We start from the raw sequence: 26,355 nt of genomic DNA, 5'->3' as shown, positions 1-26,355 counted from the left end.
GGGGTGGTTTGGGGACCCCTGTATCAATGCTGGGTGGTTAGGATCTCATGAAACTGCCTCTTTACACATTTTTGGGGTTCGTTTTTGCTGCCCAACTCAGGAAGCGAGAGAGAAAATGGCGGCCGCCGCTTCCTGGTTTCGACCGATTCGAATGTTTACTAAGATCTAAGAGCCAATCAGAATCGCGCTCGCGCACGCCACCGTACGCGTACGGTAAGCGTACCGTAAGCGCACCGTAAGCTGGCTCAGATATATATTTCGATTTAAAGGCTATTTTCTCAGAATCTACTGAACAGATTTACACCAAACCTACAAAAGGCACTTCCTTGACCCGGGGACTACCTCTCTGCCAAATTTCATTAAATTCTGTTCAGCCGTTCGGGCTGTAGCCCTGTCTAAAGGTCCTATGGAAAAATGCATGGGAAAAACGCGTTTTGGGACCCCCCTTTTATCTCAGCCCCCGCTTGACGAATCCCCCCGAGACTTTCAGGGTAGGAGCGGAGCGTAGCGCCCCACCTATTTTGAAAAAATTCGCGAGGATTCGTCGACCGGCGCCAAAGTTATTTAAAATAGAATGTTGCGGATTTCCTATGGAAACGTGGTCCTAACTATAACTACCTACTGGCGACCGCCAGTAGGTAATATATATATATATATATATATATATATATACGCTCCACACAGTCTCGTCGTGACGGGAAAGAAGCTCGGACTCCAAAGTTGTATGCAGTTACGTTTATTCACACAAGTGCAAAACGACGCGTTTCGCCATTACGGCTTGGTCACGCTCGAATACACCGGAAATCATTATGGTACATATACAAATTCATTAAAAGACGGACTACTACAACTGGAGGAACCTGATTTGACAGTCGCGGCCATCTTGTAACGGTATAATGCGTAAAATACATTAGTCTAGAACCAGTGCAGATATCTACAGTGCAAAATGACATCATGTTGGTACAATAATAATCAAGAACAAAATAAATTCATGTAAATAATTCAATCATTAAATACAACTCGTGTGTCGCATGTGAAATTGTCATTTGCCAAAGTGGGCCCTGCCATAGAGTGGAAACCACCGTGTTAATTCAATAAAGTTGCATCCCACAATGCCGCCCAAGTGGGCTTACGAGATAACTAGTAAACGTCTGAGGGTCAATAATGCAAAACAATGACCACATATTACTGCAGGTAAAATTGTCACTTGCCCAAGTGGGCCCTGTCACAGACTGGAAAACACCGTGTAATTGTAAATTCAATAAAGGTGCATTTTACAATACCGCCCAAGTGGGCTTACGAGCTTACTAGAAAACATCTGAGGGTCAACAACCCATTAGTGGTTCAAAACACAAATGACAGCCTCGATAAACAGATCCCGCCAAATACTTTGTTGAGTATAAAATTCCCTGTGATGAATGCATCATCCTTCAAACAAAATATTCATGTTGAATAAAGTTGTTACACCGTCTGAAATACAAACAGATATAAAATTCATAAAAACCTTGAAATTAACTGACTAAACAATATTCTTACATTATTCTTGCAAATGAATAGCTAATTCTTCGCTCATGTTAAGCCCTTTTGGGGCGAGGCTTTCAAAATCCACAATGTAACGGGATTCTAATTTCCTTAATGACAATTCTCTGTTGCCCCCTCTTATCCCCAAATCCACTGAGTCTATTACCACCATGCGTACCTTTGTTTCATCTTGAAAGTGTTGTTCCGAAAAATGTCTCGCTATGGGATACAATTTATTGTTGTTACGTATAGCCCGTAGGTGTTCTAACACACGTTTCTTGGCTGTATGTTTGGTACTCCCAACATACCATTTTGCGCATGGGCAAATTAGAACATATACACAATGTGTCGTGTTGCATGTCAGCTGTCTCCTGATGGTAAATTCCCTTCTAGAATTCGGTACCTGCAGTTTGTTGCAATCCACACTGTTCCTACATGCCTTGCACCTACGGCAACATTTGAAACCCACTTTATCTGGACTGCTGTCATTAGCCATATCTGTGATGTAATTATGGCTTAATACATCTCCCAGAGACCGTCCCTTTCTAAACGTAATCTGGGGATTACTACCAAGATCTTTTTTGAGGTGTTCATCAGTAAGTAGCACATGCCAGTGTTTGCGAAATATATTCCTTACCTCAGTTGCTTGTCCTGAGAAGGTGGTAATGAATCGTACTTTTTCTTCCTTGATTTCTTTTGGTTTAGGGTAAATGAGTTCATTGCGAGTTTTAGTTTCTACTCTGGAGATTGCATCTTTCACAGTTTTAACACTGTAACCCCTCTCAATAAATCTTTGGCACATGGTTGTTTCTTCACTCTTATATGCAGCAACAGTACTGCAATTCCTCTTGGCCCGTAGCAGTTCTCCATAGGGGATACTCCGCACCAGATTGTGTGGGTGACTGCTATTGGCATTGAGGATGCTATTGCCCGCAGTTTCCTTACGGAATAATCTCGACGTAAGTTGGTTGTCAATGACTTCCAAGCGGACATCTAAGAACTCCATTGAGTTCTTACTGATATTCTCCGTGAACTGTAAGTTGCAAGTATTGATATTCAATTTATTGATAAAGATCCGTACTGAATCTTCATCCCCACACCAGATAAAAAAGATGTCGTCAATGTATCGCAGCCACAGGGCAACGTTGTTAAATTCTTGCATGGTAGCCACCACTTGCTCCTCCCACCAGCCCATGAACAAGTTCGCGTAGCTGGGGGCAAAGCAGGTTCCCATGGCTGTGCCCTGTGACTGCTTGTAAATGGTGTCATTGAAAATGAAAAAGTTGTTTTTGAGACAAGTCTCAATCATTTCCAATATCATTTGGGAGTGGTGAAACAATGAGATGGATCTGGTCCTGAAATAGTGTTGAATGGCTAGTAGCCCCAAATCATGTTGTATACTAGTATACAAACTACTGACGTCCAAAGAGACCAGAGTGTAATCGGTCTCCCAATGTATGCCATCGATAATAGTCAGAAAATGAGTGGTGTCTCTTAAATAAGAGGGTAAAGCAACCACATATGGTCTGAGAAAATAATCAATGAACCTCGAGGTGTTCTCATATAATGACCCAATAGAGGACACTATTGGTCGTCCCGGCGGGTTCTGCATGTCCTTATGAATCTTCGGTAGAAGATACAAAATGGGTACTCTGCGATGTGCACAATAAAGATAGCTAAATTCCTCTTGTTCTAACAGTCCTCTATCTTTCCACCCAACCAGCATTTCTCTGTATGTAGTTTTGGATTTCAATACCTCTGCCATATTGGTCTTACAATAGCATTTCTCATCCTGTAGTTGTCTAAACCCTTCAAATAGATACTTCTTCCTATCCAAGACAACCACATTCCCACCTTTATCCGATTGGCGGATAACTATGCTGCGGTCTGCTCTGAGGTTATCTATGGATGTGATTTGTTTAGCTGTGAGATTTTTCATATTCCCTGATATTTTGTTATATCTCATTCTTTGTAAATCACTTAGTACACCTTTTTCAAATATATCGATTGCTTCACATTGTACATTAGGGAGAAACACAGATTTAGGTTTAAATTTGCTTACAGGGTTTTCATCTAGGTTCTCACCCCATGTATCCCACTCAGGCATAGACTGACTCTCATCGACATTTCCTGTCATGTTATGTAAAGCATGCAATAGTTCAATATCCGACATATTAAGATTACTTTCTTTGTGTTTGTCACTTACAGTTCCTTGTTGACGAGGTTTGGTATTATACCACTTCTTAAGCTTGAGTTTTCTTGAAAACAGGAATAGGTCAATGCGGGTTTGGGCGTAGTTCATATTGGATGATGGGCAAAAGGTCAGGCCAAGAGAGAGGGTCTTGATTTCTTCACTAGAAAGTGACCGTTGTGATAGATTGACAACTGTCATATTTGTTGAGGTTTCTTTCCCCTTGTTGTCATTCCCATTGGGGTTCTGTCTTCGTTTCCTCCTCCTCTTCTTGGCTTGTTTGTTCCTCTTATTCTTCCTTTGTTGCCTCTTCCTCGCCCCCTCTGAGTTCCACTGTCTTGTTGGAATTCTGTCCTGTTTTGATTCAGTAGCTGGAACTGTAATAAAAAATTGCTTGCTCTTGTTTGTGTATCATTGCTGGTTTCTGGATTAGTGCCGGATGTAGATGCATCCGATACGTTCCCATCCGAGACGTCGCTTTCACTTATTTCCTCCATTGTGCCCACATTGATAGAAGGGATTGACGTTATGCCTGTTTTCTTATCAAACATGTAATCATATTTCCTTTGAAAGGTTAATGTTCTTCCAGCTTGATAATCTTTATAATCACGAAGAAATTTCCTTTGTTTTTTCGCCGTTATTTCTTCCTCTAGTTTGTCCATCTTTTTATGAAGATTATTCAAATGATCTTCCAACGTCTCCTTTGTCATGATCTTGCTGATTTCCATTATCAGTTTGTCTATCTCTTGTAGTAGTTTTGCACGGTCCTTCAACGCATATTTCACCAATATGCGCATCATCGTTAATGAACATTCCGCTGAGTTGTTGGACCATTCCTCAAGCATGTTTGGATCTGGATCCTCATAGGTCGGAATGGTGAAAATTCTCAGTCCCCTAGGGACGCGTCCAACATCAATATATCTTTGTAGGGACTCAGCTTCCCACCATTTCGCCAGTTCCTTCTTGTGTAACTTCTCCAAAGTGCCTAGTAATGTTTGCAAATTAATTTCTTGTGAGATGGTTGTAGAGGGGTTAGATGCATTAACTCCTGGGTTCATTTGTGTAAAGAATAACTTGTCCGCAGTCTGCTTTCTCCGAGCCTCCAAAGCACTTGCCATCTCGTTTGGTTAGAAATCTGCATGCAATCAATGCGTGTCTAAAGGCGGCGTGATATGCAACTTAGACACGCTCCCTTGCCCTTCAGTGATGAAAATCTTAGTGGGGGCACTCTTAAAACGAAGGAAGTCCCCTGTGTTAGGTATACGGCAACACTCCAATGCGCGCCCTCCACCTTCACAGGAGCAGATCGAATCAATCAAAAGAGCACAAAACCCACTTTACTTTGCCTGTGTAGAGTAGCCTGTGATTCTGCGGTACCATGGTTAGCAGGGAATGTACTCTCTGGTGTGGTATCTTAGATACAAGAAGGGTTGGAATGGTTGGAATGTATTCATTTGAAATGACCTAGTGGGACTGTTAAGAGACGGTGCTGTGATACCTAAATGGGATCTTCTTGTCTAACAATAAACCTACACTTCTTACCTTAATCTGCTGTCTGAGTGATCCTTCATGCTGACTTCAGGATCCTACAAGAAGGTACTCCCTGTTATCCCATCTTCAGAAAACGTTAAGTTACCTCACTTGTGCTATCCAGCAAGCTTGATTACTGTAATGGATTTTACTTAAATGCACATCAACATGTGCTCAATAAACTACAAACTTTGCAAAATGCCACTGCCCGTCTTCTGTTGAAGATCTCCAAGCACCAGCTGGTGTCTAAGTCTATGAAGAAGCTTCACTGGTTGCCTATTAGATCAAAAATTACCTTCAAGGTACTTTGCATTTTATATAAAGCACTTCATGACCTAGGGACTGATTTCTTAAAAAACTGTTTTAGCTGGCATACTCCAAATAGGTACTTGAGCTCAGCTAATGCCAAGTCAATTATAGTGCCCAGATTTAGGCGTGCGGCCTGGGGTGGCCGAAGCTTTGTGTTGTAAGCAACAGAAGCCTGGAATATGCTTCCTTTGCATATCAAAGCCTTGTCCAATGTACTGGCCTTCAGGAAGGCCCTGAAACATTGGTCATTTCGCTCTGCATTGGCTTCTGATCCCTGGTCTCTTAATATGGCATCTGTAGCTGGCGCCAAGCCCCCCTTTGGCATTCGAGCACTTAAGAAATCTATTTAACATAACTTAATAGGGAGGCAGGTCAGGTGGGCCCCTCTTTCCTTCAGAAAACAAAAGGCTATGTGACCAACCGGGAGGTTTCTTTATGTATGGTAATAAAATATCACTTTAGGTAAAAATAAAAACCCTAGCAATTCAATGAGACAAACAATGGGTAAAATAATGTTATAGTTAGGGGAATATGTCAGTGACAACATTAAAATTTTGAACTGAAAACAACACAGAAATTCACCAGTTATGGTTAGCAGAGCTTGGTTTTATAGTATACAGTATAAAGTTTATTTCCATAGGGGCAAAACTCCTATCCCAAGAACGCTATAAATATTACATGTTACTTGCAGTCAGGAGTACTCCCCGGTGCAATGTCAATGAACATATAAGAGATAGGTTTTTTACCCATATTTAAATATACTTTATACTGGCCCTGATGAAGTCGTAAGCAATATGCAATTTCGACGAAACATGTGTTAGCTAGAGGCTCGAAATCCAAAGATCAAATTAAAGGATGGAATATTAATACATCTACTGTAGACTTTCAATTTTGTATGCTGAAAAGCAATTCCTAACATTTGGACTTAAATGGTTCTTAAAGTTTGTGTGGTGGCCACCTTTCCTTTTAGAGCACTGTGGTAAAAATACGATTAGACTATCAAAGGCAAGAATTGTTTGTGTGCTCTGACAGCTATACCAAGCCACCTTGAGAGTTGTTATTTATATTTAGGCCTGGGTGGTGAACTCTACTCCGCTCGCAGAGTTTGCAGAGTTTTCCGCACTCCGAGTTACGTGGAGATTGTGGAGTTCCCAAAAACTCCGCTAAGCGGAGCAGAGTTTTTTTCCTTGCTCGCGTTCACCAACACCAAGTTGGTGAGGGCGAGCGAGGAAAATCAACTTCCTGGTGAGACCTTTCCTCGTTCGCGATCGTCAACATCAAGTTGGCGAGCGCGAGCGTGGAAAATAAACCTCCCGGCGAGATTTCGCAACGGGGGGGAGTCAGGTTTCTCATTGCGAGTGGTTGAGTATGCTTGCGACAGCTTGCGTTGAGAAACTTCCCGTTTGTGTTGAGAAAGCTGTCGCTCGAGTAAAAATCTACTCGAGCAGCAGAAAAGGAAAGCCTGCGCTATGCATGGTGCTGCTCGCGATGATCGCACAGTTTGGACAAGCATCCAGCACTGTGCAATCACTGCGAACAGCATTTTCTATCAAACTCCGACGCTGGCGGACATCCACGTAGTGCGGCTGAGTTTTTTTACAACTTCTCGGAGTTTCGCTTTGTGCAACTCCGCAAATTCTGCCCAGGGTTATTTATAATGTTACTTTAACCTTGTTTTTTCCAGTGAAAATATATATATATATATATTATATATATATATATTGCTCCAACTGCACCTAAGACCAGCGCACTCGTGGACGGGTGCTCGTGACGCGGAGGTGCATCCGCGTACAATGTGCGCGCTCACTCCCTTTTCATCTACGGCCTCAAGAAAGCACTCACAGTGGTCTTTGCCTTTTGCAAATTTGCTTTTAAATTCGTACAGTTCCCAATCAACATGACGTTTTTCGGCTGACTCCTTAGTCAAATGTTTACAAGTTACGCGAAAAAAATCGAGGAGCTCAAGGAACAGATGAAGAAAAGACTTGTGAAGTACGAAGCAAAAATAAAACAAAGAAAGCAGGAAAAGTTTGAGCGGGACGAACTTGATTATGCCCAGGGTAGAGTTCTCACGTTCGTGAAAAAGTTTGAAGGCTCACGCAAGAAATTGAAGGCAAGGGAGAGTATGCCTGAAACAACAAGATTGAGACCTCGGAGTCTGATGTTACTGGCGCTGAATCTTCGGACGATGGAGGAAGCAATCCAAGAATAATAAAGACCCCTTTTCAGGAGGAATTTTGCATTATGAGACAAACGTGGCTAAGATAGGACAAGAGCAGATCACCCGAGGCAGAAAAAGAAAAACAAGGAGGGGTGGCTGGAGCAGGAGGGTCAACCGCTCCTACCAGAGCTACTCGCAACAGAAAGGGGAAGAAATAGAATTAGATAATCTAACTATCATTAATTTGACACCTAAAACCCTTACTGATGCGGAACAGCAAGTATTAAGATTGGGGCTTACTTTCTGCCCTTCAAACAAATTAGAGTATGCACAAACCTGCATTGACCTTTTCAAACTGACCCGTAAATTGAAACTTCACAAGTACTTTAAAACTAAACCTAACTTTAAAAAAAAAAAAGGAAACAATTGAGTAAATCCAGAACAACGGATGCTCTGACTGGTGAAGATCTGGCTGCCTTAGAAACAACGGAATCATTTAGATTAGACAATCAAGATGAGAATAGCCAAAAGGGGGACCAAGTACAAAGAATGGTACAATTAGGATTTGATCAAGAAAAAGAAGGGAGTTATTTTAAACCAACTTTACAGTTTTTACCTCAGTTACCCCCGACTCAATTGATGTATTTGCAGAGGCAGTGAATAAAGATCTTCTAATGCTAAGAGGCAAACAATCACGATTGAAAAAAAACCAAAATATAACCAAAGAACAACGGGAGGCCATTGAAAGTTTGAGTAGGGACAATACGATCATTTGTAAACCCTCCGATAAAGGGGGCAACATAGTCCTACAAACTAGAGAGAACTATAGTGCTGAATCACTAAGGCAATTGTCTGATACTAATTGCCATCAAAAGATTTCCAAAGATGTTTACCTTGACAGCGTACAAAGATATCATGAGTTGATTAAGTTATGGTTTGATAAATATATGCTTGATATGGAAGAATATCTATTCCTTCGATGCTTAAACCTAGTGGTACCTACCTGTTATCATATTCCGGAGATACACAAAGACAGTGAAAAACCGCCCGGGAGACCAATTGTCTCCTCTCAGGGGGGACTTACGGAACATTTATCTATTTTCATTGATATTTTTCTTTTTCCTTTGGTTAAGACTTTGCCCGCATACATTAAAGACTCATGGGATTTCCTAATGTGCATTGAAAAAAAACAATGGGATCCAAAGTATAAATTAATTTTGTTACACATTAAGAGCCTATATACTCGGATACGGCATGAACATGGTCTTGAAGCTGTAGCGCACTTCTTGAAGAAGAAACCTTTGAAGTTCACAGAACATAATGAAATGATTCTTCAATTCACTGAATTCTGTTTAAAAAACAACATCTTTGTCTTTGGATAGGAGTTTTATCGTCAGATTTCTGGTGCGGCGATGGGCACCTGCTTCGCCCCCAGCTACGCGAATGTATTCGTGGGCTGGTGGGAGGATCAGGTGTCCAGGACGCCAGGTGATACCAATATGGGAAGAGTTATCTCATGGTATTGTTACATCAATGATCTATGTATTATTTGGGATGGATCATTAGAATTGGCCAAAGAATTCATTAACAGTCTGAATAGGAATGTAGTGAATTTGGAATTCAGTGGTGAAATTAGTCCTGAAACAGTGAATTTCTTGGATCTTAAAGTCAATGTAATTGATAACAAACTACATGTGTCACTGTATCGTAAACCAACGGCCGACAATTCTTTATTGCATGCGGCAAGCAACCATTCACCTAGGTTGGTCAAGAGCATCCCCTATGGGGAGTTTTTGAGATTGAAACGTAACAGTACTAGGGAATTAGATTTTGAAGAAGCTGCTCGAACCAGTGTCATTAGATTTCCGATCAGAGGCTATAATAGGGATTTCCTGGACGTAACCCTTAATAAGGTTAGGAATATATCCAGAGAAATCCTTCTTACCAAAGAGAAAAAGAGTAATGATGGGATGGGGGCAAGTAAATTTAGGATGATAACTACTTTTTCAAGTGATGCCAATGAATTGAGAAAAATTATGAAGAAAAACTGGCATATCTTGAAAACAGATAACATCATAGGTTCGGAAATTCCACCTGCCCATATGCTAACTTTCAGAAAGGCCAGATCATTAAGAGACAGTCTTGTTCAAAGTCATCTACACACCTGCCCTAACACAGGGGGGACCCTAAGGGAGCTTAGAGATTTTTATCCTTGCGGTAAATGCAAGGCCTGTGCAGGCAGTAAGAGAACACTCACATATCAGGTAACAGGTCTTAAGAAGCCCAAATATATAAAAAAGTTTCTCATATGTAACACCGCTTATGTGGTGTATTGTCTGGAATGCCCATGTGGACTGCGTTATATCGGCAGCACTATTCACCCCGTAAAAGTACGGATTTCAGAACACATGTGGGCAGTAGTTAAAAGGGATGCCACTTACCCAGTGGCGAGACATTTTTCTGAGAAGCATGATAGTAACAGGGAGCTGTTACGATATTATCGATTTGGGAACCAAGACACCGAAAGGAATGACTGTAGGGGAAGGGTTAGCAGTCCATTTAGGTGATTAAATTCATTGTGAGTAAGTGATTCAATGATTATACAATGTAACCATGATGTCAGATTTATGTACCTTTGTATGCCCTTTTATGTTTTTGGTTCACAGTGCAATTTAGGAAATGTATCAATTATAAGTTTAAGCCGATACACGGCATAATATGAGGGACTTTATTTCAGGAACCGTAGCCGATACACAGCGTAATTTATGAATTGGTTTGATCCCGTTAAAACTGTGTGTTATGGATTTCAATTTTGATTCTCGATATGGAACAATAATGAAACTTACACGCTTCCTGACAAGTCTACACATTGGGCAGTCTTGGTAACTTAGCAATGTATAAAACTTTTGCTTCTGTTACAGGGATTTGATTTGTGGCTATACACTCCAATATGGCGCCTGAATTTGAAATCAGAGTGGTCCTTCTTTTACTTTCAATGACGAATGCATCATGTGACCTTATACGTATATTTTAAGTTTGCCGCATTTTGGCGCGTAACTTGTAAACATTTGACTAAGGCATCAGCTGAAACGCGTCATGATGATTGGGAACCGTACGAATTAAAAGCAACTTTGAAAAAGGCAAAGGCCCCTGTGAGTGCTTTCTCGAGGCCGTAGAGGAGAAGGGAGTGAGCGCGCATATATATATATAATATAATATATATATATATCCGTTAAAATAACCAGTTTAAATTTAAAAAATCACTGAAATTCCCCAGTCATAGTTACCTGAAGTACCTAACATTTACCTAACTATAACTAAGATTTTGTTAGCATACCTAATTATCTCAACCCCCAGCAATACAAGGCCTTGGCCGTGCAAAGTGAGAGGTGCCTGGAGGGTTGGCCTTGTGGGAAGAACTGACGCTCCACACCCTGTGGGTGCCAAACTCTCTGACACACACGGCTTCTGGCCGTGAGGGCGTGGGATTATTCACCCACCCCGCTGCGGGTGATATCGGTAGTAGCACGTTGCTGAAGCTTAATTTCTCTCAAACAGCCAAATCACAATAAGCACGCTTTCTGGGTGAAGATCTCCCTTTTTATTGATTCTGATTGACGAATCACTTTCCAGGAAGGAGCTGAGGTAGATGAAGCTTTTTTTTTTTTAAGTTTTGTGAAGATTTGTCAAACAGCCCCAAAGGTATAAGCAAAACAAAAAATCCATTTCCTATGGAAACTCAGACTTATTAACTATAACTAGACAGCATATATGTTCGCTGAAAAAAAAACCTCTCAAATTCACCAGTTATACATAATTAACATATGTATAACTTGCCCCACCATAGATTTCACATGGCAACGGTGATATAATATCTGATGTCATAAGCAGTACATCATAGTGGTGCAAGTCATACTTCTGGCAATTACCCCCAGCAGGAACCCCTTTCTTTGGGAGTTTATGAACTTTAGGTGGGACTCTGTCCCTCTTGGACGTTCCTCTGAGACTATCTCAGGTGGGGGTGTCTCGAGGACTTAGACTGCTAAAAACTGGGTCCTGACTGATGGCCTGATTTAGATCTTGGCAGACGGGTTACTCCGACACAACCGTTACGGATATCCCGTCTGCGGAAACATAAATCCCACAGGATATAATGGGATTTTGTATTTCGGCGGATTGGAAATCCGTCACCGTTGTGACAGAGTAACCCGTCCGCCAACATCTGAATTAGAACCTGAGTTTTGGAGGCATGAGTAGGTCCCAATAAAGACAATACCTCCCCATGTAGTATATGCCAATAAATGGTATTCACTGAAACTCTTTGTTATAGACAAGCAACGTGGTTTCAAAAAATGTTGATTCACTGTGACCCTAGTTATTGACCAGAAAAAACACATGACCATTGAAAAACGTGAATTCAAACTCTTAACCTTCACAGTGCAAGTCGAACGCCTTAATCGTAGGGCCATAATGTCTAACTTTCAGCAACTGTGCAGAAATCAAGCTATGCCCTGGATGGTCTCTTCTTTAATCAAAATGTAATATCATACAATAAAACACACCAAAATACACATCAAAATACTGTCCCACAACACACCAACCTGCAACCCACCACAAACAATCCACCACAACATATTTAAACAAATAGCATATCACACTAAAACACACCACAAAATGCAACACAACACGAATGTCAACACATAACATAATTTATAAAACTAAGACACATAACGCAACACATAATTTACCAGCACAGCGTACAAAACAGAAATTGACACACAAAATGAAGCATGCAGCAACCACAACATACCAGGCAACATACCACCACAACACATTAACACATAATAGTAGCACACATACAACACACAACAAACACAACAATACAAAACATCGCACAACAAACCAACACAATACAACACAACACCTACCACAACACACACATCACCATATTAGAGCATTTAAAGCAAGCAAGCCCAAAATACAGATGGGAAGAACACTCACAACAGAACACCAATACATGACATGTTACACAAAACACACCATGTTGTGCAACTTACCAAACTATATCGCAACAACACACCCCAAATGAACCCCCAGACCAATAGCATACTATACACTACATCTACATCCAAGCCAAAACGCGACACCCCAACACACCTACATACAACATTACAGACAACAGATTCAACATCACTTAAGGCAAAGCATAACACAGCCCATAACACTAAAATGCATAACACAATTCACAAGACAGCACACAACGAAGGAAACAACATACAAAACCCAAGTAAATACAAAACAAACAACATAAGACTACCATAAACCACACAACAATTTTCAACCACCAGCACAAAGAATACACACAGCATAAATCATCTATACAAATGAAACTGCACAACACATAACACTGCATTTCAAAGCACACTAACTCACTTCAGAATATACCAAGAAAAAAAAACAACAGATCAACCCCAACATACCAACAAACCACACAACAGTTCTCAATACATAAACATATTAGTGCTCATAAATCCAGTCACTACACTAAAAACAACACACGCCACTCAGAACACCACACAAAACACAACAAACTAATACACAACAACAAAAACCACACAATATAAGAACATAACATTACATAAAATATGACTTGAAAAAATAACACACAACATCCCACATCAGACCATGGGATCACACATCACAATATTATACGTCTGCATCACACATCAAATAGTACAACATAACAATAACATGACACAATGTTATCCCACAACAACAGTATAACAATACATCACATAGCAGTCACAACACAAAAAACACAGCACAGTGCAACACAAAATAACAGAAGCTTCAAAGATGCAGTATATACATATGGAAAATTGAGCTACAATACAGGTGTTTATAGCTACAAACCTTCCAGCCTTTGCATTAAGTGCTGAGTATCAGCGGCGCAGAGTATGTCGGACAAAGTGAAAAGCCAATGGAAATCAAGTTTCAAATTCCCTCCAAGAAAACAAATTCCTTCCAAGAAAAGTGCAAAACTATTAAAGGTATTTTTTTAAAAAGCTGGAGCACCAAAGCCCAATCAATTTGTCAATAATGTTTTAGAAGGTGGAGAAATATTTAGAACGCTGGCTAAACATTTGAACTTCTCCGTAAGTGTTCCGTTTGAGCGGTGTCCAGCAAATAAAATAACAAGGAATAGAGGTTAGTTCACCTTGTGCTATGTCGCTCACCCTGCTAAGTGTCAACCATCTCATTTTACTATAAGGCATTTTAGATAAATTCTCGCATCATTGGTCATGTTACTTACCAAGCTGACAGCGTGTTCTAAATGTGCTCTGGCTCCCTGGTCACACGTGCATCACTGATTATCATAGGCCCTGGGTGACCCTCTAAGAGATTGAGAAAATGCCTTTTCCAGCACAGTAGTGTAGCCCGTCTGTTATGGGACCTAGAGAATGCGAGGTAAGGGCTGCAGCTGGCTAAGCGGGGTGCATGTATGTCTCAATGTGTGAAGCCTGGCCCGGTCCCAACCCACCAGTCTCACCTGAGCAGCGAGCGCGGGCTGCAGGGCTCTTGAAACTCGCTGGCAGCAAGGCGTCACCGAGCTGCCTGCACCACAGATATATGGACTCGGGCCCCGCCCCTCATACCTCTCTGGCACAGTGGGGCGGAACATGGGCGCTCCGAACGTCTGCAAACAACTGCTGCTGACAGATTGTAAGTGAGAATACGTGTGACGCGCTGTGTAATACAGGATGGTAACAGGCCCGGTTCTGGGGGGATGGGGGGCGGGTGGGCCAGGCCAACTCAAACATGAGCCTTGAACCTCACAGGGAATCTGCCAACGATGCACAACGATAATAAAAAATGTACCGATATCTCTGGTGATTTATGATCCTGCTGGTAGTTTTTATATGCAGATAAACTGAATGTTACGTGGATAGCTCAATGGGTTACTGCCTTTGTCACAGAGACTCTGCCTGTTCCCCCTTCTTCCTACCTCCGGAACAATCAACAGGAAGAGGCCGCTTACGTCGTAAATGGGGTTCAAAGTGGGGAGACTTGCATATCAAAAGAAAGTAGAGGCTTGTGTGAAACCATACAACGCAGTGGACTTCATAAGATACAAAGCGAGGCAGTATAGCCTATCGTGTTGATGCGCCTGCTGCTGCTGAGTGCAACATTCGGCTAGACGGACATTCTCACTGGGCCAGCTTTGCCTTTCATCCCTCTGAGGTTGAAATGGGCACTGTGAATTCGGGGTGATATGTACCCACAGATGACCCAGCCCTGTATGGTAGTCACTTGAGAATGAGTTATAATATGAAACAATATCGTGGCGCTCGTCTGAATGCTTCTAGACAGCACTCCCCATTCAAACCAACATCCTTTAATTTAAATTTAAAATAAACGCAAGATTTACTGCACCACTGTCCCCTACAGGTACAAACAAACATACAAAAGTATACATAAAAACCAATAACTTTTGACTTTTTACAAAGTCATGCAATTGATAACACATATTAAAAACATCGATTTGTGTATTTTACACAGGCACTTTCAGTCCAGAAGTCTATTCACTCTGCGTTTTTCATTGACATGCTGCACCTATAATTTTACACCCAACAAGCCCTTCACAACCAATGGCAGGTCGGAACACTGATGTGGACATGCGGGGAAGACATAGTTAGGGGCAGTAATGTTCATTCATTGCATGGCCTCTGTGCTGGAGGCCTGCGCAGTGGGCGTGTCTTTTTAAGTGCTTGCTGGGAATGGGTGGCGGACAGGGTCTGTCTGAAGGACAGCCAGAGAGTTCAACTGCAGAAAGGCTTAATTTCTTTTATATGGTGCACATGTAGTCCGAGTTGACATCAGGGCCCTTTAATAAAAGGCACAATAGACACTGTACATTATGTACATTCACAGCCGAAACAACTAAATCACGATGCCTCATCAGAAGTAGTTAGTGTTATATAAATAAATTGCCATTCACACGTGTCCTCATTACAGAAGTGCTCTCTCGAAAAAGGAAGGTTGTGTTGAATTTGAAGACCCGCAGGAGGAGGGAGCGTCATGGCCAGAAGAGGCGTGAGATTTAAAACAAGCATTTGCAATGCAATAGGTCTTGCATTTGCTAGAGTTTAAGCTATTGGTATTGTAAATGACAATGCCTTTTATTTATCTGTTGGTTTCTAAAACATACATAAAAGGCATTGTCATTTACAATACCAATAGCTTAAACTCTCGCAAATGCGAGACCTTTTGCATTGCAAATGCGTGTTTATTTAATTAGCAGTCGGGCCATTATGGCAACTGTGGAACATACTTTAAAGTGCCTGCTAATTATATTTATTGCTATATTCAATTTTTCAAATTTGGAGGTGATTTTACAACTGTGTTTTTTTACCAGTAGGTAGGGATACCACTCATCAACCGCAAAATCCTGGCTGCAAAAATGACAGGCCTGACCGCAAACTGCTGGTCCTAAAAGTGACAGGTCTGGCCGCAAACTGCTGGCCGCAATAACTCTGGTTTTAAAAGGGGTGACATGTAGGGCTAATCCCAAAAGTGACAGGTCTGGCTGCAAAAACAGGTATGTGTGTATGTATGTGTTTAAAAGTGCGTAGAAAAGTGCGTGCCTGTAGGAGGGAAATGTCTGGGCATGTTTTAAAACTGGGGGTTGCAGACAGCTGGTGGTTGAACAGCTGTGGAGCAGTCCTGAGGCCATGTGTCCGTGTTGTGTTGTAGAGGTGTACGCCTCTTTTAGGGGTTGTGGTTTCTTAGAATACATATAAGCCTGTGGCAAGAGCCGTGTACAGCAAGCAAACGTTCGAATACGAAAAGGTGCCCACAGCCAAAATGAAGAGATACAACCCGTTCATGAAAAGACACGTGTTGGATGGCTCCCAGGCCGTTATCAATAGATATTACCGTAGCTTAACACCCCTGGTAATGGACGAGAATGCTCAACAAGAAACACCTAAGGATATGGGCTGCGACGTTACTGGTTTTGGCAACGGCATGTGTAGGCCTCTGGAAGAACTTAGTCTCAAGGATTACGTATGCCGGATGGCCCCGATTAAGTGCGACAGCAGCAAAAGTGAAGGCTCGTGTAGTGGCAGCGTGCTTGCTGGCCTCAGTTCAGTGGACATGGAGGAAGATGAAGAAGCTGTAGCACCTCCTAACACACCCGTCTATGAAGACATGGACCTTCAGGAGAATACGACTGCTGAGAAGGTCGTTCTGCAACAGCCTGGGACAAGCGCCGAAGATGACGGGGCCTCGCAGGACATTAGTGATTCGCAAGATTTCAGAGCATCCGCAGAGGGCGGTGAAAATGCAGAGGTTAGTAGGAAAATGTTATGAGCAGGTAGTTACAAAAATGATGTATTTTATTTCTTCAACTAACGTATTGTCATTCTTTCGTCTTTTGAACCTAGAGGGAAACCCCAAAAAGGCCTGAGGCAGAGTGGCGGCCTGCAAAAGTGAGCAATGTAATTTTCAATTGTCTGTGGTGTTCAAAACAAGCTGAAAGTTCCACATTTCAAAACCGTGATGGCTGCGATAAGTGTGTATGCGGATCTGCCGAGTGTGAAAAGGAAGAGCAAGGATTGACCTACGACGACAGGCAGGCAGTTAAGGCTTTCGCCGCGTCGGTGGTACTAAACTGTGTCAAACGTGACTATTACAGCCTTTGTCACGGGCATCCAATCAGCGACCCTCAGCAGGCGGCGTACGAATGCTTGTGTGAATCATAAAGAACAAGAATAATACGATATATTTGTACTTTGTTAGACCCGTGCAAGGTGTATAAACTGCTGAGGGTTGTGTACGGGTTGTGCAATGAAAATAAATATGTCCACCCTGATATGTTGAGGATCTTGACATTGGCACTCCATGAGATCCGATACGCCTTTGACCCGAGCTTAAAACTAACCGTTATGCAGGGAATGGACACTGCTTTCAATAGATGGATGATAGAAAGACTCATAGCAAGGCGTATGTGTAATCTGTATAAAAAAAATAGACAAGCAGGGTCTTTGGCCCCCCGAAGACTGTTTTAAACAAGGTCTTAGGTAACATTACATGATAGCGTGTATTTAGAACAAACTAGTAGAATGTTAAGCCATAAAGGGTGACGCTGTGTTAAGCCGTACTTACTATGCATAATGTGAAAAGATATGAAATCCTGTGTCTATGATTTTGCTAATATTCTTTATTTTTTAATAAAATGTTCTTACACAAAACAAGCGTCATTCATTGCATGGTGTGTAACGGTTGATAACTTGCAGGGGGGCCTGTTAAGAAAACTTTATTATGATACTAGGGGAGTTGGCAGCTTGGGGAGCGCCGAAGCTCTATATAGAAGGGCTGTGGATGAAAAGGAATCGGTAAGCAGAGAAGCTGTGAAGACGTGGTTATCAGGTGAGGAGGCGTATTCACTCCATAAACCGGCCAGAAGACGTTTTAAGAGACGCCCGACAATCGTTAATGCGCAAATAGATTATCAATGGCAATCAGACATAATACGTCTTCAAGATATAGCAAAACATAACAACGGCTCTTGTTATATATTGACCGTCATAGATGTGTTGTCCAAGTACGCCTACACAGAGGCGCTGCGTGATAAAAGTGGGGCTAGCGTCACAACCGCTTTTAAAACCATCTTCGATAAGGGGCTTATTCCTCAAAAACTACAAACAGACGCCGGAAAAGAATTCTTAAACAAGGCATTTCAGAAATTATTAAAACAGCACAATGTTCAACATTTTGTAGCACACACGGAGGTAAAAGCAGCTGTTGTAGAACGGTTTAACAGAACTTTAAAGTCTAAGATGTGGAGGTTTTTTACGCCCCACAACACCTACAGATACGTGGATGTTCTACAGGCTTTTTTAGCTGTATATAATGCCAGTTATCATAGGACCATCAAAAGGGCACCCGAAGATGTAACACCTAGTGATTCGTTAACTGTTTGGAGAAATGTGTATGGCCGTAATTTCGGTACAAAGGTGAAGAAGCCTGTTTTTAAAAAAGGTGTTCACGTAAGGATTTCAAAATTGAAAGGAGTCTTCACGAAGGGTTACCAACAGACTTTTAGCGATGAAATATTTATAGTGGAAAGTGTGGAGCTTAAGGAAGGGCTGTATATTTACAGGTTAAAGGACTACGATGGGGAAACGGTGTCTGAGGCTTTTTACAAGGAAGAGTTACAAAAGGTGCATGATGATCCGAACCGGGTGTACAGTGTTGAAAAGGTTCTGAAAAGGAAAGGTAGCGGTGCTAAGAGCCAGGCATATGTCAAATGGCGGGTATGGCCTGAGAAATTTAACAGTTGGGTGTTGGTCAGATCCCTGAAGGGTGTGTGAGCTCAAAGCAGCTGATACGATGGAGACAAAGCCCTTTTATATAACCTTACCATCCAACGCTTCTAAGGGCATGTTCCCCAGCAATCAGATTTCTAATTACACCGTCAAATTGACTAAGCCTGTGGACTTGAAAGGGGACTGGGAGGTTGCCCTAACAGAAATCCAGTACCCTAGAACATGGAATACATTTATAGCGGCCGAAACCAAGTTTCACATCAAGCGTGAACAGGACCCCATGGGCATACACGTATCCTTCCCTTACGGCTACTACCCAAGAGTTTCAAGCGCTGTCGAAGCCATCAACAAATCCATAGCTGCCATAGAACCACATCCGAATATTCATCTGGTGCTAGATAACGTTAGAAGGAAGGTGATTCTTAAAGCCATAAATCGCAACACCCTGTTTAACTGCTCTGGTAAATTAAGAAGGGTTTTAGGTACAGTACAACATGTGAAAAGTCCGGTGGAACAAGATGACACGTGCCCCGATATTAATGGGGGGTTCTACATGCTCTATGTGTATGGTGATATTGTAGAAGCTCAGAGGATCGGGGATAGTTACTCGCCGCTGTTAAGATGGGTTCATGTACAGGGTAATAATAATACGATGGTCAACATACAATTTAACAAACCTGACTACGTCGCAGTTTCTAAAAACCATTTTGACACTATTTCAATTATGATCTACGATGATCAGTCTGAGCCGGTGGCCTTTAAACACGGGAAAGTTATTGTTAAGCTTCATTTAAGGCCTAGACACGACAGGCGATATTAAGCAGCTGGAATGGTGGTTATGAAAACATACGGTGACTCGTCCATGTACAAGGACTATTACAGAAGTCAAGCCGGTTATGGAGGACCACCATACTTTCAAGGTTCCCCTGTTATGTACGGGGCTGGATTAGGAGGATTCTTTAGGAGTCTGTTTAGAAGAGCTATGCCTTTCCTGAGAAGAGGCTATGAAATTGCAAAACCTCATGTTAAGACGGCTGCTACGAGCATTGCCCAGGATGTGGTGGGGTCTGTTACATCGGCGGTTGCAGAGCGCATGAACAAACAGCCGCAAGAAGGAGCAGGGCTGGTGTATAAGCCACGCGCGAGTGTCAAAAGGAAACGTCGGGTTTCCAGACGCAGGGGCCCTCCGGTCCCCTATATAAAAAGGAGGAGCTCTTCAAAACGCACTCAGAAAAGAAGAGCTCCAAGAAGGAAGAGAGCTGCGAAGAAGCGAAACGGTTCTAAAGTAAATATTTTTTAAAGCCTCGTAAACAGCACTATGGCCTTCGTACATTGTGGATCAGGAGAGTGCGCCAAATCAGAGTTAGACTTGTTTACTCTAAAACCCACGCAGACAAGCATCGAAAACAGCTTCTTCATGGAGGTATCACCTTTAGCAGCATTGATGCCGTTGGCCCCCATAGAGTTTTTTGTGTCAGGGTCCACGGATCTGTATTTGGATCTCAACAACACGTTGCTGCATCTTATGTGTAAAATCGTAAAAGCCGATGGGACCGACATTGAAGACGATGCTAAAGTGGCAACGATCGCTTACCCGCTAGCTACCCTGTTTAATCAAGTGGACATCACCTTGGGCGATCGACTCATCACCCAGAACGATAACATGTACGCCTACAGAGCCTACATCGAGAGCATTCTAAATTACAGTAGCGACGCCCTTGACACACAACTTTCAGCGGGTCTCTTTCACAGGGATACATGCGGTCAGTTTGAATTCACAGCTCTGGATGGAGCCAATAAGGGTTTTATAAAAAGAGCGGGGCAGGCAGCAGCCAGTCGTACCTTTGACCTACTGGGGCGCATACATTCAGACCTCTTCTTCCAAGATAAACTGCTCATCAACGGAATTGATCTTAAGCTCAAGCTCAATCGCAACAAGGACTCATTCTGCCTCATCAGTGGGGATGCGGAACAGTACAAGCTGAGCATCCTGTCCACGAGCCTGTTTGTAAAGTGAGTGAAAGTATCCCTGAGCGTCAGGATAGCGCACGCCGAAGCTTTACAAATATCCAACACCAAGTACGCTGTGGAAAGAGTATCTCTGAAGGTATTCAGTATACCGGCAGGTACCCGCTTAACACAGCAGCAGAATTTATTTCTGAGGCAGCTGCCCAAACTCATCATCATCGGCTTTGTGGACAATACAGCTTTTAGCTGCACCTATGCCTCAAAACCCTTTAATTTTAAACACTACAGTATCAACTACGCGGCGTTGGTCCACGAGGGCAATGTGATTCCTGCAAAACCCTACACACCCAGTTTTACAACCGCCAACTACATCAGGGAATATCAAGGGCTGGTTTCGATAACCAGGAAGCATCAAAGGGACTGTGGTGTGGCCGTGTCACGAGAAGGCTATGGGAGCGGATACACGCTGTTCGCATTCGACCTAACACCCGACATGGAAGATGGCGATCACTACAACCTGGTAAAAAACGGGAATCTAAAAGCTGAAATACGTTTCGTCGAGCAGCTGAGGACGAATGAGAACATGGTCGTATTCTCTGTATTCAACAGCATCATTCAGATCAACCACGCCAGACAGATTTTGTTCGACTATCTTTAAAACATTTGTGAAATGGACACTGTGCAGATACGTGACTTCTTAAACAGGCATAAATACGCCAGGAACTACTTTTTAGGGGTTTTCCCTAGCGATGGGTTACCCACCGAAATAGGGTCAGAAAGACCGAGCACCCTAGTCTTTAACACAGACCCTCATGACAAGGGTGGGACACATTGGGCTGCCTTGTTTATAGCTAGGGACAAGGTTACAGTGTTTGACAGTACAGCAGAAGTCCCTGAACACCGTATCTATACACAGCCAATATTCCAGTTTGTGAAAAAAGCTGCAGCTGTGGTGGAGTATAACAAGCTCCGGGGGCAGGATTCCATGGCCATCACATGCAGGGAACACTGTATTTATTTTATCAGTAAAATGTCAGAGGGTGTTTCGTTTTCTTAAATCTATATTCAAGGGATCTTGTTAACAATGACAGTATAGTTGTGAAATATGTAAAAGAAAACACAAGGGCGTCGGTCAGACCTGTGAAAACCGAATATGCAGCTTAGCAAAAATGTAAGGGTTTATAACAGTTGTGTGCGTAATGTTGAACGTGTAAAATAAAGACATTATATATTTTTTTAAAACATGTATTCAGACTCCGTATTTCAATATACATGCACCTTAAATGGTTTAAAAGGCGACTGAGACGGATTGAAAAGTTATAACATGTGTTTATTATAAATAGGTTGGTAGGTGGGTCATTAGTTTGACAAATTTTATTGAAGAAACCTATGAAGAAAAAAAAACAGACGCGTTTATACACATAATACACACAACTATTCAAAAAGTCTGTAGAAACATCAAGGCGTAATCCACGTGAGGGGTTTGGGCACTGTCTTTTTGCGAGGTGGCACCGCAGGTGCAGGGGTCGACCATGTAGGGGATAGCCTTCGAACGTCAGAACTTATAGGCGATGGTAGTAGGGGGTCCTTCAAATTTTCTAGCAGTCGCCGATGTTCATTATTACCAACGAGCGTGGAGGGCATATTGAGTTCAGCAGCTGCTTGCAGAAACTGATCCCAACCACGCGGCGCATTTTGAGGCGTTAGGATTTTGGGGTGCGTGAGACCTTTGTCTAGATCGTACATGTGCGAACCTGCAACCGGTTGTCCCTTGTAGAGAAATTCGCCTCGCTCATTCCAAGAGGTTAGGTCTTTAGAAGCTGCGAGTTTACTCATTATCATCTGCGCAGCCCCTCTGTGCCTCTGGCTTATATTTTTTAAGAGATCGACAACAAAGGTATCTGAGGATGGTGCAAGATCGGGAGGCGGCTGCAGGGGCTGCGGGGCGTTGGCTGGAGCTGCTGGTTGTTCAGAGTCTGGGGTATATAGAGTCAGCTTGTTTTTCTCGGTATTCCACTGGGTGTAGTAATTTAAGAATTTTTTGAGAGTGGCGGTGTAAAGGTCAGCCTTGTCGTAGGGATTTAGATCGGTCCTGCTCAAAATTTCTTGAATTTCAGTATCCAGGCGTAGAGTCTCATTTCTACGGATATCCCAGGCGTTGTCCGAGGAAGACCCCGTATGCTCCATTTGCTGCCTAGGAACCAGATACATTTTTGTGGCATGCTCCATCACAGGCCCGAGAGGAGGCTTGTAATTATCGGTATAGCTATGCCCAGCAAGTTACCTATAAAACCCCCAGACTGTTTCACCAGTTTCTTCTTGGTGATGAGCGAGGCCCTTTTATTACTGAGCTTCCTGATAAGACCCCTCTTCTTCTTCAGCACCTGTAACTGATGCTTTGATATAGGGACGTTGCCTTTTAGGGTGTTTAGGGCTATTTCTGAAATGGCAGACACTAAATCGTCAGAAGCGGTTCCCAGGATGGCCTTTCTGGGTTGGGGGCTGGCTGTAGCAAGCATTTTCAGGAGAGCTAAATTGCGGCGTAAGCGGGCAGACATGGTCAACACTGTGTGTTATAAGGGTGGGTCTGTAAATGGCTCTAAAAGGCATCAGCGCTGCTTTTTATAGGTCCGGGTCTTGGGCATTGGGGTGTAAACTACCGGTAGCTCGGGGGGAAAAATATCAGCCCTCAGTCTATAGTCTTCTAGAGTTTCATTTTTTAAGTCTACCAACAGGTAACCATGGGGTTTTGCTGTAGCGTCGTTAAAGGCCTCCATGAGGAAGTGTGTGTTTCCGGGGTACATCTGTTTAGCTATGACGGATATTTGCTGTTTGTCACGGGGGTTTTTAAATAAAACAAGGTATGAAGCGTTGGGAGCTATAGACCGACTGTTCTTTCCCTTGTAAAACAAGTTCTGCACAATGTAGCAGATGCTTAGATTGCGATGATGTGAATATTGAGTAAAAGCTCTCTCTAACTCCGGATGATCACCACCTTCACGCATAAGGTCATCGACAATTATCATATTTACAAGGGTCGGGGCAGTAGCTCATCATCGTTGAGGTTATCCGGTATACCCTCTATAAATTTGATAGGGGGTAACCTCCGAGCCAAGTCTGTATAAAGATGCTGCCAGCATGAATAAAGCCACACAATGTTGTTAGGGGTTTGGGATAAAACAGAGCCGGCATTTTCTAGGAGCTTTTTTATAAAGTAGCTTTTACCGCAGTTTGAGGGCCCTGCTAGCACGCAGGAGAACGGATGCTGTAACCTGGTGTCTATGATATGGAGGCTGTCTCTCTAATGGGCCTAATAACCATAAGGCAGTGTTTTATAGTCAGCAGTCAGGACCCTTTTATCAAAAACAACTCGCAATGTTTTATGTAGGGGCCGGGTTGTAATTTCCCACTTCTTTTTGGATCTGACTATGCAGGGCTGGTTCACGACTATGGTTTTAGCATTCTCAGAATCGGCTGCGGTAGCGTATTCATACACCAGATTCTTCAAACTATCAAAATTGATTTTTAGGGTGTTGCTGACATTTAATGTTATCCCTTTGACCTTCATACACACTTTGTTCTTGTTTGTACGGTAACTGTATGTCTTAGGTCCTGAGGACATATATTCTAATATATACTCATCCTTATCTAGCTCGCTGGTCAGATTACCCAGATAATCCCCTAGAGGAGGGTCTTCATCCCCCGGTTTGCTCAGAAAACTCACAGAGTCTGTATAATGATACAAGCAGCAATCCTGGAGCTTATCCATAACCCCGTAAAGCTCTAGACGAGCGTGGGCTGTCATGAAGCAGGCTATGAAAATGTTTATGTTGTTACTCGTTGTGGGGTACTCTTGGGTATATTTCCAACACAAAGCAGCGGTATCGTCATCGATAAACTTACAGCTGGACACTTCGTAGCATGGGGCAAACAGGTACTTGAACAGTTCATCAGGATCTGTTATTAAGGTAGTATTTGACAGGTTCGTGCGCTGTGCAAATTTTCCCCATAAGGAGTTGAGACAGAGTTTGGCTAACTGACGGCGTGCAGGATAGACCTCTATCAGATGGGGCCGTAAACGGATACCCTCGTGAGCGTAGTAGTCAGCGATGTATTTCTCTTTTGCATCCTGACTAGTACACCATTCTGGATACCCTGAGGCCTCCTGTTTGTCTCTGAGAAACAAAATAATGTAGGGGGCAAAGAGCTGTGTTGTAGTGCTCTTCGTGTGCTCTACCGAGCCTGTACCCTTTCTCTAAGGCAGCTTGTACCTTGATGCTACACCAAGTCCCTGTGAGCATCCTTTGTTCTTCGGTGTGTCTTCAAATGGCAACCTCTTTAAACATCGCACATGTTCGACAGAGGGGGAACATCAGCTTACCATCGACTCTGCATGGTAACACCGGAAAGTAAAGCTGCTTAGGAGGATAGATTTCGCATTTGACCAGCCCAAAGTATTCGGTTAGGGGCTTAAAATCTTTATAGATGATGGTGGGGTGACCCACGGGGTACAACTTCATTTTGTTCACAAAAGGGTACAGACTGGTGAAATCATTGTAGTGTATTTTCTCACCCTCACCTGCGGCCTTGTACAGCTGTATGGCATTTGTACGACCCCCGAATAAGGCATCGCGGGGCTCCAGAGGTTTGGGTAAATCACGTGTCTTAAGAAAAGAGCAGAGGCCAGTGTCGGTTTTTAACATGTCTAGCCACTCGTGCTCCCAAAGAACTCTCATAGCAAAGCCCCGCTTTTCAACATACCAGGCCTTTGTCAGAGTACGTCTGTATAAGTGTTCAAATGTGGCACCCAGCATTTTGTTATACTCGTGGGGTTTGTAACACTTGGGGCAGCCGTGGTAAAAACAGCCGTTGAATTCAAAGGCCGTCGGCACGCCCTTAATTACAGAGTACCCGTCCAGGTGATAGGGGCCCAGGCGGTATTCACCACCCTGTAAGGCATGCTGAATTTGTATGTCTTCCTTCTCAGAGACGTGCATGAGCCATTGGATAGACGGGGTTGAATAACGTTTCTGTTTACCGTTATAGAGGTCTGGCGGTACTAAAGCGATAGTTTCTGACCTCAAAAACATGTGCTTGTAGATGAACATACACATGGAGGCCAGAGTGACGTTTTGAAACGGGTCTATATATTTGGCAGCTTCTAGCATTTCAGGGGTTTTTGATTTCACCGACAGACCCTTTTTAGTTAGGGTCTTGGATTTCAAGGCCTTGACTTTCTTAGTCATTGTCTTAGGTTTCAAGACCTTGACTTTTTTCGTCATAGACACCACAGCATCTCTGAAGAGGTTACAAGCTTGCCGCAGGATGATTACATCAGCCTGACA

At 42.8% G+C, this 26,355-nt stretch overlaps 1 protein-coding gene across 2 annotated transcripts in view; it reads right to left on the bottom strand.

Moving 5' to 3' along the window:
- The window catches only part of LOC146786071 (dehydrogenase/reductase SDR family member 4-like), a 392,893-nt gene extending 378,581 nt beyond the window's left edge, over positions 1-14,312 (bottom strand). The window contains exon 1 of one of the 2 annotated variants that reach the window (XM_085635503.1): positions 14,026-14,312. The gene's annotated coding sequence lies outside the window, so the exon portion shown is untranslated. The remainder of the gene's footprint in view (positions 1-14,025) is intronic. The other variant, XM_085635499.1, reaches the window with a different exon arrangement.
- Positions 14,313-26,355: the final 12,043 nt, after the last annotated feature.

The sequence above is a fragment of the Triturus cristatus genome, chromosome 11 (assembly GCF_964204655.1).
Source record: "Triturus cristatus chromosome 11, aTriCri1.1, whole genome shotgun sequence".
NCBI lineage: Eukaryota > Metazoa > Chordata > Amphibia > Caudata > Salamandridae > Triturus > Triturus cristatus.
The sequence above is the reverse complement of the archived record's forward strand: the minus strand, read 5'-3'. Positions and strand labels throughout refer to the sequence as shown.